Raw genomic sequence first — 12524 nt, forward strand, 5'->3', positions numbered from 1 at the left:
GCCCTGTGGGATGTAATCGATCGTGGAGAGTCGAGGTTCTGCAATCTATCATTGATGGAGCGCAGACTTCGGGCAAAGAAGCAACTCTCCAGTGTTTGTCTAACTATCTCCTGGAAATTTTTCCGAATCGAAACGAAGGTCCGGTTTCGGCGAGAGTCTTTCCTGAGCCTCGCAATAGGAGACAAAATAGAAGGCAGCAGTTCGCTAGGGTTCAGCGTAACTGGGACAAACATAAAGGTCGATGCATTGGATCCTTGCTTGCAGGACCCGACGAGTCGGTAATGCCAAACCAAGAGATTATGGAACCATACTGGAGAGAAGTCATGACACAGCAGAGCCTTTCCTCTTGCAATAGCACCGTGCCCCATATGGGACACTTGCTTGAGGGGGTATGGTCACCTATTACGTCTAGGGACCTGCAATTGCATCAAGTGCCATTGACTTCTTCTCCCGGACCGGACGGAATATCTCCAAGAACTGCCAGGAGTATTCCCAGTGGTGTTATGCTTCGCATAATGAACCTTATTCTCTGGTGCGGCAAACTACCCACACTCTTCCGAATGGCTCGAACCGTTTTCATCCCGAAGACGGTAAGAGCATCCCGACCAGAAGACTTCCGTCCGATATCGGTGCCTTCTGTCATAGTTAGACAACTCAATGCCATCTTGGCATCTCGATTGGCCTCATCAGTCGATTGGGATCCGCGTCAGCGGGGGTTTCTTCCTACTGACGGTTGCGCCGATAACGCGACAATAGTTGACTTAATCCTGAGGGACCACCATAGACGTCATGCGTCGTGTTATATCGCGACACTTGATGTCAGCAAAGCGTTTGACTCTGTGTCTCACGCAGCGGTAATTGACACCCTATCCGCGTATGGTGCACCAACGGGTTTTGTTGACTACGTACGTAGCTTGTACTTGGGAGGTGGCACTAGTCTCAATGGTAAAGGCTGGAGATCAGAGGAATTCGTCCCTGCTAGAGGTGTGAAGCAGGGTGACCCTTTGTCTCCACATATGTTCAACTTGGTCATCGACCGGTTGCTCAGGTCTCTACCGGACGAGATTGGTGTCAGTGTCGGAAATGCCAAAACAAACGCTGCAGCGTTCGCAGACGATCTGGTGTTGTTTGCTTCTACACCGAAGGGCCTTCAGGCATTATTGGATACCACGGTCTCCTTTTTGGCGTCCGTTGGGCTGACCCTAAACGCTAATAAGTGTTTTACTGTTAGTGTCAAGGGGCAACCGAAGCAGAAGTGTACTGTGATCGAATCACGGAGCTTCTGTGTAGGTTCGCGCACGTGTCCAAGCTTGAAGCGTTCGGAGGAGTGGAGGTATCTCGGCATTCAGTTCACTGCGGACGGGAGGGCCCGCTACAATCCGACTGAGGACATTGGTCCCAGATTGGATATCATATCGCGGTCCCCCCTGAAGCCACAGCAGAAGTTATTCGCCCTCAGAACTGTCCTCATTCCACAGCTATATCACAAGCTAACCCTTGGTAGTGTGGCAATAGGCGTTTTGAGAAAGTGTGACAGACTGGTACGGTCGGTCGTAAGGAAATGGTTAGATCTTCCTATGGATGTGTCAGTAGCATTCTTCCATGCCCCCCACACAAGTGGGGGTCTCGGTGTTCCCTCAGTTCGAAGGACAGCTCCAATGCTGCGCATACAGAGGCTAACGAACATAAAATGGCCCCACCTCGAGCAATCCGAGACGGCCAGTTCGTTCCTTAGTGCGGAAATTCGGAGGGCCCGAGATAGGTGCAAGGCATCGGGAGACGCGGCTCTGGATACACGCCTTTTGATCGATTCGTACTGGGCGGATAGGTTGCACTCCTCTGTTGATGGTAGCGGTCTCCGTGAAGCAGGGCGTTATGCTCCGCAACACGGGTGGGTTGTCGCACCCACGCGTTTGTTAACTGGAAAAGCTTATTTGAATGGGATCAAACTGCGGATAAATGCCCTACCCACGCGGTCTCGTACCACGAGGGGAAGGCACGAATTGGAGAGGCAGTGTCGTGCAGGATGTGATGCTCCCGAATCACTAAACCACATTCTGCAGAAGTGTCATCGTACGCATGGGAGGCGGGTGGCTAGACACAACAGTGTAGCTAATTATCTCAAGCGGGGACTTGAGACGAGAGGCTACTCTGTCATTGCTGAACCAAGTCTGCAGGGAGAGAACAGGATATATAAGCCGGACCTGGTGGGTTTCCGACCAGATCACACTATAGTGATCGACGCTCAGGTTGTGACTGACGGACTTGATCTTGACCAAGCTCATCAGAGTAAGGTTGAGATCTACGACAGACAGGACGTACGAACGGCTCTGGTTCGGGATTATCGGGCACATGAGGACATTAAAATCGTTTCTGCTACGCTAAACTGGAGGGGCATCTGGAGCTATCGGTCGGTAAAACGACTGAGAGCACTGGGAGTCCTTAACGCTGGTGATAGCAATATTATCAGTACCAGGGTGGTAGATGGCGGAGTCTGCGGCTTTAAGACGTTCATGTTCCATACTGGATATCGCCAAGGAGTGGGTTAGCACCGAGGTTTACTTTCCTCATTGAAAGTCAACTACACTGGCCAACATCTATTGTGTACAAAGTAAAGGGAAAACAGTCATATGACGTGCCATTCATATATGGCATTGTTGTGTGGGCAAATTCATTTCCTACAAAAAAAAAAAATAAAAAAAAATAGCCAAATGCCTCGTCATCTAATTAGTGACGCGCATGAATGGATTAACGAGATTCCTACTGTCCCTATCTACTATCTAGCGAAACCACAGCCAAGGGAACGGGCTTGGAATAATTAGCGGGGAAAGAAGACCCTTTTGAGCTTGACTCTAATCTGGCAGTGTAAGGAGACATAAGAGGTGTAGAATAAGTGGGAGATATTAAATTTCGGTTTAGTATCGACAATGAAATACCACTACTCTTATTGTTTCCTTACTTACTTGATTAAATGGAACGTGTATCATTTCCTAGCCATTATACGGATATATTTATTATATCTTATGGTATTGGGTTTTGATGCAAGCTTCTTGATCAAAGTATCACGAGTTTGTTATATAATCGCAAACAAATTCATTAATGAGAGAGTGCATTTATGTGTTCTTAAATTAAAAATTTGGTATAACTCCAATTACTCAGGTATGATCCAATTCAAGGACATTGCCAGGTAGGGAGTTTGACTGGGGCGGTACATCTCTCAAATAATAACGGAGGTGTCCCAAGGCCAGCTCAGTGCGGACAGAAACCACACATAGAGCAAAAGGGCAAATGCTGACTTGATCTCGGTGTTCAGTACACACAGGGACAGCAAAAGCTCGGCCTATCGATCCTTTTGGTTTAAAGAGTTTTTAACAAGAGGTGTCAGAAAAGTTACCATAGGGAAAACTGGCTTGTGGCGGCCAAGCGTTCATAGCGACGTCGCTTTTTGATCCTTCGATGTCGGCTCTTCCTATCATTGTGAAGCAAAATTCACCAAGCGTTGGATTGTTCACCCATGCAAGGGAACGTGAGCTGGGTTTAGACCGTCGTGAGACAGGTTAGTTTTACCCTACTAATGACAAAACGTTGTTGCGACAGCATTCCTGCGTAGTACGAGAGGAACCGCAGGTACGGACCAATGGCACAATACTTGTTCGAGCGAACAGTGGTATGACGCTACGTCCGTTGGATTATGCCTGAACGCCTCTAAGGTCGTATCCGTGCTGGACTGCAATGATAAATAAGGGGCAATTTGCATTGTATGGCTTCTAAACCATTAAAAGTTTATTATTCATTTAATAGACGACGATGGATGTGATGCCAATGTTACATATAACATAGTAAATTGGGAGGATCTTCGATCACCTGGTGCCGCGCTAGTTATATATTAAAACATTATTTAATACAATGACAAAGCCTTGAATCAATTGTAAACGACTTTTATAACAGGCAAGGTGTTGTAAGTGGTTGAGCAGCTGCCATACTGCGATCCACTGAAGCTTATCCTTTGCTTGACGATTCGATAAAATATATATGTTTAAGGCATATATAAAAAAATATTATATATATATTATATATATATAAATATGCAAAATTGTATGCATAATTATTAATTATGTGTTATACAATTACGCATATAAGAAGAAAATTTTATATAATATATATAAATATATTATATATATATAAATAAATAATATATCTATGTGTACAAAATATACTTGTGTATTTTAAATATGCATTTATTTAGTATGCGTTAGTTATATATATTTATTTGGTAGCAAAAGGAACGCCATTATATTAGTGGCGAAAATTAATAATATGCATAGTAAGTATATCTATGTATACAAAATACTTGCATATTTTATATATGCATTTATTTATTATGCGTTTGGTTATATATATTTATTTGGTAGCAAAAGGAACGCCATTATATTAGTGGCGAAAAAATTAAGAATATGCATAGTATATCTATGTGTACAAAATACTTGCGTATTTTTATATATGCATTTATTTATAATGCGTTGGTTATATATATATTTATTTGGTAGCAAAAGGAACGCCATTATATTAGTGGCGAAAATTAAGAATATGCATAGGTATAATATGTGTACAAAATACTTGCGTATTTTATATATGCATTTATTTAGTATGCGTTAGTTATATATATTTATTTGGTAGCAAAAGGAACGCCATTATATTAGTGGCGAAAATTAAGAATATGCATAGTATATCTATGTGTACAAAATACTTGCATATTTTATATATGCATTTATTTATTATGCGTTGGTTATATATATTTATTTGGTAGCAAAAAAGGAACGCCATCATATTAGTGGCGAAAATTAAGAATATGCATGTATATCTATGTGTACAAAATACTTGCGTATTTTAAATATGCATTTATTTATTATGCGTTGGTTATATATATTTATTTGGTAGCAAAAGGAACGCCATTATATTAGTGGCGAAAATTAAGAATATGCATAGTATATCTATGTGTACAAAATACTTGCGTATTTTATATATGCATTTATTTATTATGCGTTAGTTATATATATTTATTGGTAGCAAAAGGAACGCCATTATATTAGTGGCGAAAATTAAGAATATGCATGGTATATCTATGTGTACAAAATACTTGTATATTTTAAATATGCATTTATTTATTAAGCGTTAGTTATATATATTTATTTGGTAGCAGAAGGACGCCATCATATTAGTGGCGAAAATTAAAAATATGCATGGTATATCTATGTGTACAAAATACTTGTGTATTTTTAAATATACATTTATTTGGTACGCAATTACATGAATTTGGGTAGCCAGAGACGCCATCATATTAGTGGCGAAAATTTAAAAATATGCATGATATAAAAAAAATATATATACATTTATGTATGTATCTATATGAACAGAATACTTGCGTATTTTAAGTATGCATTTATTTCATACACAATTATGTGTTTGGTAGCAAAAGATCGCCATCATATTAGTGGCACAAATTAAGACATGAGATATGAGTTCAACTTTGACAAAAAATTTCAACATATGAAAATTGAAGAAAAAACTTTTTAAATATCATTTTATACAGTTTATTAATATAATGAGATAAGATTTTTGAATTTAACTTGAGAAAAAAATTTTTTGGACTTGGTGAATTTTTTATTGAACTGCAGCCATATGATATGAGGTTCTACCGAGAGATGAGTTCAACTTTGACAAAAAATTTCAACATATGAAAATTGAAGAAAAAACTTTTTAAATATCATTTTATACAGTTTATTAATAAAATGAGATACAATTTTGAATTTAACTTGAGAAAAAAATTTTTTTGGACTTGGTGAATTTTTTATTGAACTGCAGCCATATGATATGAGGTTCTACCGAGAGATGAGTTCAACTATGACAAAAAATTTCAACATATGAAAATTGAAGAAAAAACTTTTTAAATATCATTTTATACAGTTTATTAATATAATGAGATAAGATTTTGAATTTAACTTGAGAAAAAGATTTTTTTGACTTGGTGAATTTTTTATTGAACTGCAGCCATATGATATGAGGTTCTACCGAGAGATGAGTTCAACTTTGACAAAAAATTTCAACATATGAAAATTGAAGAAAAAACTTTTTAAATATCATTTTATACAGTTTATTAATATAATGAGATAAGATTTTGAATTTAACTTGAGAAAAAGATTTTTTGGACTTGGTGAATTTTTTATTGAACTGCAGCCATATGATATGAGGTTCTACCGAGATATGAGTTCAACTTTGACAAAAAATTTCAACATATGAAAATTGAAGAAAAAAACTTTTTAAATATCATTTTATATAGTTTATTAATAAAATGAGATACGATTTTGAATTTAACTTGAGAAAAAAATTTTTTGGACTTGGTAAATTTTTTTTTTTATTGAACTTCAGCCATATGATATGAGGTTCTACCGAGATATGAGTTCAACTTTGACAAAAAATTTCAACATATGAAAATTGAAGAAAAAACTTTTTAAATAGCATTTTATACTGTTTATTAATATAATGAGATAAGATTTTTGAATTTAACTTGAGAAAAAAATTTTTGGACTTGGTGAATTTTTTATTGAACTGCAGCCATATGATATGAGGTTCTACCGAGATATGAGTTCAACTTTGACAAAAAAATTTCAACATATGAAAATTGTAGAAAAAACTTTTTATATATCATTTTATACAGTTTTTTAATAAAATGAGATAAGATTTTGAATTTAACTTGAGAAAAAAATTTTTTGGACTTGGTGAATTTTTTATTGAACTGCAGCCATATGATATAAGGTTCTACCGAGATATGAGTTCAACTTTGACAAAAAATTTAAACAATGTTAAACAATTTACGATTGTACTAGTATTTAATACAAATTATATGTATAATAAATTATAATGAAGTTTTGATTTGTATTATTAAAATAGTGCCACATAAATTACATTAGGTGGTACTTGTAAAATGAGCGGGTTGTAGAAAACTGTCACAAAACCTATATAGATATAAGGATGTACGAGCAGGCATGTCATATGACGGTCACAAGTGAAATATATATGACTATGTATATGGAGTGAGTTTTGCGGCATAAGTCATATATAAATAATATATGAAAATAATCATTTAGAAGGCAATATGATTAAAAAAGTTTATTTTACTATTATTAAATAGTGCAACAAAAAGATACGTTAGATGGTAATACTAAATAAAATGAGCATTGTAGAAAACGTGTCACAAAACCTATATAGGGTGGTGAGGTCGGGCAGGCATGTCATATGAGAAAAATTTCACAAGTGAAATATATATGACTATGTATATGGAGTGTAATGCCGGCATAAGTCATATATAAATAATATATGAAAATAATCATATAGAAGGCAATATGATTAAAAGTTAAAAATAATGAAGTTTTACTGTTGCATTATTAAATTAGTGCAACATAAAGATACATTAGGTGGTATACCTTAGTAAAATGAGCTGGTTGTAGAAAACGTGTCACAAAACCTATATAGGGGTGGTGATGTCGAGCAGGCATGTCATATGAGAAAAATTTCACAAGTGAAATATATATGACTATGTATATGGAGTGAGTCTTGCCGGCATAAGTCATATATAAATAATATATGAAAATAATCATATAGAAGGCAATATGATTAAAAAAGTTAAAAATAATGAAGTTTTACTGTTGTATTATTAAATTAGTGCAACAAAAAGATACGTTAGATGGTAATACTAAATAAAATAAGAGCATTGTAGAAAACGTGTCACAAAACCTTATAGGGGTGGTGAGGTCGGGCAGGCATGTCATATGAGAAAAATTTCACAAGTGAAATATATATGACTATTTATATGGAGTGTCATGCCGGCATAAGTCATATATAAATAATATATGAAAATAATCATATAGAAGGCAATATGATTAAAAAAGTTAAAAATAATGAAGTTTTTACTGTTGCATTATTAAATTAGTGCAACATAAAGATACATTAGGTGGTATACCTTAGTAAAATGAGCTGGTTGTAGAAAACGTGTCACAAAACCTATATAGGGGTGGTGATGTCGAGCAGGCATGTCATATGAGAAAAATTTCACAAGTGAAATATATATGACTATGTATATGGAGTGAGTCTTGCCGGCATAAGTCATATATAAATAATATATGAAAATAATCATATAGAAGGCAATATGATTAAAAAAGTTAAAAAATAATGAAGTTTTACTGTTGTATTATTAAATTAGTGCAACAAAAAGATACGTTAGATGGTAATACTAAATAAAAATAAGAGCATTGTAGAAAACGTGTCACAAATACCTATACATTTTTTTTTTTTTTTTTTTTTTTCGTCAATAATTATTTATTTAAAAATCTGTCGGTACGGACAATAATTAAATTTTTTGAGCAGCCTTGTCGATTAATTCTCACAAGAGATGGTTGGTAGGGTTCTGGAGGGCTAATCATCATCCTCCATGGGCAGGTCGAGGGGTGTTTTCTTTTAAGTCTTCTGACGGTTTGGCTGTTGTCCAAGATGTTGATGGCCAATGTGTTTGGGTGGTTATGGAGCCTGTTGATGTAATTCGTGCTCACTTTTCGAATTTCATCTTCTACCCAGGGAACCCTGAGTACCTCGTGGATGGTGCTGTTGTCATGGTAAGGATGAGCGTTCGAGACCATTCTCAGAGCCTTGTTCTGCAGCCTTTGGATGCTCCTGCAGTTTGATTTGCAGGCAGTGCCCCACAGCTGGATGCCATAAGTCCAGATTGGCTTAATGATGGTTTTGTAGACAAGCAGTTTAAGTTTGCTTTTAAGCTTCGAGCGTCTTCCAATGAGCCATTGGAATTGCTTCAACCTCTCTTCAGCCTGCTTTCTCTTCCTTAGGATGTGTGTGCGCCATGTTAACCGCCTGTCGAGCGTCATGCCCAGGTATTTGGGCGTGGGATTTTCGGGAATATATTCCCCATTGAGACTGACAGGCGGCCAATTGCCGTTGCGGAGTGCAAATGTGGTTTGCGTGGACTTCTCAGGGTTTACCGAGATGTTCCACCTCCGCAGCCAGGCTCGATGGTGTTAGCTGATTTGAATTATTTCCGACGCATCCTGTGGGGTTTCCTGCTGTGGCAAGGAAGGCTGTGTCATCAGCGTATGTGGCAACCAATAGGTTCTCGTTGAAAAATGTAGGCATGTCCGCTGTGTACAACGTGTACAATAGAGGCCTAGGACGCTACCTTGTGGTACACCGGCTTCGATACCTTTTGTGGTAGATCGCGCATCTCCGCATCTGACATAAAAGCTTCTGTTGTCGAGGTAAGATTGCAGAAATGCGTAATGGGGTTGAGGCAGGTTTCTCTTAAGCTTAAGCAGTAGCCCTGGGTGCCAGACTCTGTCGAAAGCTTGCTTCACGTCAAGCATTACGGCGCAGCAGTAGTTCTTCTCCTCGAATGCGTCCAGTATCACTTTGACTAAACGGTGGCATTGTTCCGGGGTGGAGTGAGAACGCCTGAAGCCAAACTGGTGATCCGGAATCAACCCAGCTTCTTCCAGCACTGGCAATACTCTGCGCAAAAATACTCTTTCGAGTATTTTGGAGAGTATCGACAGCAAACTTATCGGACGATAAGAGCCAAGATTGGCTTCAGGTTTGCCAGGTTTGGGTATAAGAATTACCTCTGCTCGTTTCCAGATGGTTGGAAAATGTCCTAGCTGAAAGCACCTGCTGTATATGTTGGCGAGGAGTTGTAGGCAGGGAGGGGGAAGAAGCTTAACAGCCAGTGCTTCAATGCCATCAGCGCCCGGCGATTTATTCGTCTTGAGTCCCTCGATCTCAAGTTTGACCTCATCCACCGAGACCATAGCTAGCTCTTCTTGGTTGTTGTTGGTGTTTTCATCTAATAGTTGTAGGCACGTTGCGTAGCTGAGATATCCAGGTCGGTGCATCTTATTATCGGCTTGAAGGCTTCGCTGAGGTGCTCCACAAAAGCTTCAGCTCGTTCTTGCTCTGTGCGGCACCAGGCGCCACTAGCACGCTGGACTGGAGCAACTCTCTTAGTAGGTCGTTTTATATGACGAGTGACCTGCCAAAGGTTGTGCTGTGGGTCTCCAGGCTCAACATTGGCCAGGAACTCTTCAAACGAGCTCTGCCTGAGCTTTAGGAGCTTATCCTTAAGCTGCTTTGCGGCTCTGTTAAATACCCTTTTATCTCTAGGATTTCTGGATAGGAACCATACTCGTCGTCGCAACCGTCTCTTCTCAGCTACTAGCGAGGCGATCTCTGAAGACCAAAGGTGTAGGACCCTCGTTGGTAGTCTGGGAGAGATTGGGGTTCTGGGGGAAGCATGTGCTGCTGCGTTGTGCATGTGTTGCGTGAGCTCGTTGATGGCGTTGTTCACTTGCTCGGTGGTGGTAAGATCTTGCACTGGGTTGACATTTTCCGTTAGCCAGGCTTTGTAGGATTGCAGTCTCGTGCTCCTCTTGATCATCCTGGGATGTGCAGCTTTTCTCAGTGCAGGGAGGTTCAGCCGCAGTTCCACTGCGCTGTGGTCGAGAAAGGGTCCGCGTTAGAAGACAACGAGACTTTGGCACTATCAAATCCTTTGGAGAGGGCCATGTCCAGGGGTGTCGGGAATTTTGTCGGATCTGTTGGCCAGTAGTGGGCTCTCCTGTGGTGTGGCATACGATGCTCCTGCGCTGGATGCACCTAAGTAGTGCGCTTCCTTTAGGGTTGCTGACTCGGCATCCCCACCATCGGTGCTTTGCGTTGAAATCGCCCCCAATTAGAAATCTGTTACCCAGACTGCTCAGCAGCAGATCAAAATGCCTTTCTGATACTCTGTGTCTGGGGGGGAGGTAGACCGCGGCGACTGTAAGGTCGCCTATGGGGCTGGCAGATTGACTTTGGCACATTGTACCCAGTCTTCCTCTAAGGTACTCAGCTCGTTGTACTTTATGCCCGCTTTAATAATAATTGCCGCTCCGCCATGAGCTCTGCCGCTAGGGTGGTCAGCGTGGATGATGTCATACCCGTGAAGTCGGATGTATGATCTATTGGAGAAGTGAGTTCGGAGATGAGGAGTATGTCTGTGTTGTGTGTGTGGATAAAGTGTTCCACTTCTGGCCGGCTTTTAATCAGGCCGTTAGCGTTCCAGATCGTTATGTTTAATCCCGTTTGCATAATGATTTGCAAACGGTAGCAAGCATTTGGGTCATTTGACTCATGACCTTTTCCATCATGCGCTCAAACATGGCCTCCATTCTGGCCATTGCCGCGTCAAGGGAATTGCTTGGTGGATTTAAAGTGGCGTTGGGATGTAGGATGTTATCTTGTGGGGCAGCGTTTCTTGCTGTATTGCATAGCTAACATTTGGGTCGATTCTGCTTGCGTTGGGGTCGATCTTGCTGAGGTGGGGCGGCAAAACATGTGAGGTTGCCTGCTCGGGGGCAAAAACACTCTTCGCTCTCTTGTAAGCTGGACAGCCTTTGTATGAGGCCGCATGTGGGCCCTTGCAGTTAAGGCAGAAAGCCGTTCACTGGCGTTCTTTTTGCATTCAGCAGTGGAGTGCTCGTCTCCACACTTTGACGCAAACGATGGTCGAGGTGGCAGTATCTTTGGGTATGCCGAAGGCCTGGCAGCGGTAGCATGGGGGACATCGTTGAATTGATCGGCGGTTCACCGGACCATGGTGCTGCATATCCGTCTATCTATACCTCCTTATTGTTTTTGGCCGGCTCCAGACTTACGAAGAAGAGGTTTCAGAGGCTTCTTTGTACCCTCATTTATGGATTTGTGAATCCCTGACATTGTCATATGGCGGCCGAGTCCCTCTTTGATGTCGTCCAAATCGGTCGAGGTGTGGAGGCCTTTGATGACCACTCGGTAGGCGCGTTCATCTGTTGAAAGGTGTGGGATCTATTATTTACTATCGCTCAAGAAAGTCTTAGTTTGGTAAAGGCATCCTTGTTGGGGTCATGACTCGAATGAAGTTATTCTGTGGCTTATGTATGAGACACTCTAGTAAGGCGCCAGAGATGGCTTTGGATAGGTCCTTGATGCTGGTTACATCCGGGATGAAGATTGGCGGTGCAGCTTGATCTCTTGGGTGCTTTTTCCTCTTGGTCATGCTTTATTGATGTCTATAGGAGTGAGCTGGTGGTCTCTTCGTAATCATCACTAGATCTGTTCATCATCGTCCTCAGATAGGATTCCGAATGAGTTATTTTAAAAGTCTGCTTATTAATGCAGCTCTGGCTGCTCGCTGGTGCTGGCCTTGTCCTCCTTATCGCTTTTTTGGCATTCATTGCGCTTTATTTCTCCAGGCTCGGAGTCGCTGGATCACTATTTTTATATTTGATGTTGCCCTTCTTCTAGGCGGCTGGGCTTGCCAGCTCATGGTGAGAAACTGACGCGAATTCGAATTTTGAAGAGTTCGAAATTCGCGCCAAGCGTTGATGTTTTGCTATTAGTCAATGGTTCGTGTCTTGGGTGATGTTTGCGACTTTGCTAAACCAGCTGAC

This window comes from Drosophila albomicans, unplaced genomic scaffold (assembly GCF_009650485.2).
Source record: "Drosophila albomicans strain 15112-1751.03 unplaced genomic scaffold, ASM965048v2 utg000350l_pilon, whole genome shotgun sequence".
Classification (NCBI taxonomy): Eukaryota; Metazoa; Arthropoda; class Insecta; order Diptera; family Drosophilidae; genus Drosophila; species Drosophila albomicans.